At 29.3% G+C, this 3,452-nt stretch overlaps 1 pseudogene; it reads right to left on the bottom strand.

Moving 5' to 3' along the window:
- Positions 1-811: 811 nt before the first annotated feature.
- On the bottom strand, positions 812-972 carry LOC147581011 (U2 spliceosomal RNA; annotated as a pseudogene).
- Positions 973-3,452: the final 2,480 nt, after the last annotated feature.

The following is a 3,452-nucleotide window of genomic DNA, read 5'->3' on the forward strand; positions in this document are numbered from 1 at the left end:
ATGTATTTTTTTTTAATGAATTCCAGCTTATCCATTAGTGTAAAACCTTGGATTGCAAATAGCTTGTCCTGTGAGTTTTCTACAAGATGAGCAAACCTTTACAATAAATTTTAACTTGATAAGTGAGTGCGATGCTGGTAGTACATGGTGCCAAACATCACATGGTCACAACTGAGCCAATTGTTCTTGAAATTCACTTTGATATACAAATGCTTTGGATTACAAGCATATTTCCAGAACAAATTAGGCTCACAAACCAAGGTTTTGCTGTATTTTGTTTTATTATTTTTTATGGATTTTTTTGGTGTTATATCTAAAAAGACATTCCCATACCTAAGCTCATCTAGGTTTTATTTTTCTGTTATCTTCTAGGAGTTTTAGAGTTTTATGTTTTAGACTTAGGTCTAAATAAAATGATGCATTTTGAGTTAGTTTTTGTGGAGGGTATTAGGTCTGTGTCTAGATTCATTTTTTGCATGTGGATGTCCAGTTGTTCCAGCACCATTTGTTGAAAAAACAATTATTTGCTCTATTTTATTGCCTTTGATCCTTTGTCAAATATCAATTGACCATATTTATGTGAGTCTATTTCTGGGACCTCAGTTGTATTCATTTGATTTATATTGCCACACTCTCTTGTTTACTATAGTTTTATGGTAAGGCTTGACATTGAGTAATGAAGTCGTCCAACATTATTCTTCTCCTTCAATACCACTTTGGCTATCCTGGGTATTTTGCCTCTCTATATAAAGTTTAGAATCAGTTTGTTGTAACCACAAGATAACTTTCTGGGATTTTGATTGGGATTGCATTGAATCTACAGATAAAGTTGGGAAGAACAGACATCTTGACAATATTGAGTCTTCTTATCCATGGATATGAAATATCTCTGCACTTATGTGGTTATTATTATTTTTTATTTAATTCATCAGATTTTTGCACTTGATCTTAGCCAAAAGGCCTAGAAGCGATTAATTCATCAGATTTTTGTAGTATTCTTCATATAGATCTTGCACATATTTTGTTAGATACATACATAAGCATTTTATTTGGAGGAATGGTAATTTAAATGGAATTGTTTGTTTTTAATTTCAAATTCCACTTCGTTGTTCTTTGTTCTTTATTGGTATATAGAAAAGCAGAACATTTATGTATATCAGTCTTGTAGTATGGAAACTTGTTATAATTGCTTATTAGTTCCAGGAGATTTTAGTTGATTATTTTTGATGTTCAACGTAGATGATCATGTCATCTGTGACCAAAGACACTTTTGGTCATCTTTCCCAATCTGTATGTCTTTTATTTCCTTTTCTCACTTTTTGGCATTAGCAATAAGTTCCAAATATGATGTTTAAACAGTTTAAAGAGGGAATATCCCTGCTTTTTTCCTGATCTTAATGAGAAAGCTTCAAGTTTCTCATTTTAAGGATGACATTAGCTATAGGTTTTTTATAGATATTCTTTACCAAGATGAGGAAGTTCCCCTCTATTCTTACTTTACTGAGAGTTTTTATGGTGAAATGTGTTGGATTTTGACAAATGTTCTTTTGGCATTTATTGATATGATCATATGATTTTTATTTTTTAGACTGTTGATATTATGGATTACATTAATTGATTTCCTTTTTTTACATTAATTGATTTTCAAATGCTAATCTAGACTTGCATATCTGCAATAAAATCTACTTGATCACGGTATATAATTCATTTTATAGATTATTAAGACTATTTGTCAATATTTTGTTGAGGAGTTTTGTATCTATGTTCATGAGAGATATTAATTTGTACTTTTCTTCTCTAGTAACATTTTGTCTGATCTTGGTATTAGGGTGATTCTGGTCTCATACAATGAGTTAGAAATGTCCCCTCTGCCTCTTTACATTGAATGAAATTATAAAGAATTGGTATAATATTTTTCTTAAATATTTTATAGAATTCACCAGTGAACATATCTTTGCCCCTTGCTTTCTGTTTTGGAATGGTATTAATTATTTATTAAATTTCTTTAATAGATAAATGCCTTTTCAGATTGTCTATTTCTTCTGGTGTGAATTTTAGCAAATTATATCTTCCAGAGAATCTCCCCATTTAATCTAGATTTTCAAATTGTGATCACAGGATTAATTGTTCATACTTTTCCTTTATTATCTTTTTAATTCCACATATTCTATAATGATGTTCGCTTCTTTCATTTCTGATATTAGAAATTTTGTCCTTTCTGTTTTTTTTTTCTTTGTTAATCTGTCCAGAGGCACATCAAATTTATTGATCTTTTCAAGGAACTGGTTTTGGTTTTGTTAATATTCTATTTGGTTTCCTATTTTCAATTTCATTGATTTCTGATCTAAGCCAACTAATTTGGATTTAATTTGTTCTACTTCTCTCTTATTTCTCATGATAGAAGCTTAGATGATTGATTTTAGATCTTAGTTTCTAATATATCATTCAATGCTATAAATTTCGCTCTAAGCCAGCTTTCATTTTTTTTTCACAAATTTGATAAATTATGTTTTCATTTTCACTTAGTTCAATACATTTTTTTAAAAAATTCTTGTAAGATTTATTTGACCTGTGTGTTACTTTGTATGTTTTTTAGTTGTTACATTCTTTGGGTTTTTCCAGTTAACTTTCTATTATTGATTTCTAATTATTCCATTGTTGTATGAGAATATGTTATTTCTATTCTTTTCAATATGTTAAGGTTTGTTTTATGTCCCAGCATGTGGTTATTTTGAGTAAAGCTCTGGTGAATTTGAGAAAAATCTGTATTCTGCTGTTGTCAGATGACACAGTCTGTGTTTAGCTATATATATATATATATATATATATATATATATATATATATATATACATTCAGTTGATTGATAATGTTTTTGAGTTCAACTATGTTTTTTTCTCATTTTCTGCTTAATAGATCTGTCCATTTCTGAGAGGTGTTAAAGTCTCCAACTACAATACTTGATTAATCTATTCCTTTTTGCATTTCTATTTGTTTGTCTCATATATTTTGATGCTCTTTTGTTACATATACACACATTAGGGTTATTAGGTCTATTTGGAGAATTGACTCCATTATCCTCATGTAATGATCATCTTTATCCCTGCTAACTTTCCTTAATCTGAAGTCTGCATGGTCTGAAATTAATATAGCTATTCCTGTTTTTTTTTGACTACTGCTAGCATAGTGTATTTCCCTCCTTTCACTTATGTTTAATCTGTATTTGTCCTTACATTTAAAGTGGATTTCTTGTAGACAACTCATAGTTGGGTTTTGCTTTGTGATCCACTATGAAAATCTGTTTTTATTGGGTGCATTTAAACCATTGACAAGGTTATTATTGATATATTTGGATTAAAATCTACCATATTTGTTATTGTTTTCTATTGGTTGCTCTTCTTTATTATTTTAGATTTTCACTCACTTTCTGTCATTTGTGATTTTAACTGAGCAT

This window comes from Puma concolor, chromosome B2, assembly GCF_028749965.1.
Source record: "Puma concolor isolate L17-30 chromosome B2, mPumCon1.1.hap2, whole genome shotgun sequence".
Classification (NCBI taxonomy): domain Eukaryota; kingdom Metazoa; phylum Chordata; class Mammalia; order Carnivora; family Felidae; genus Puma; species Puma concolor.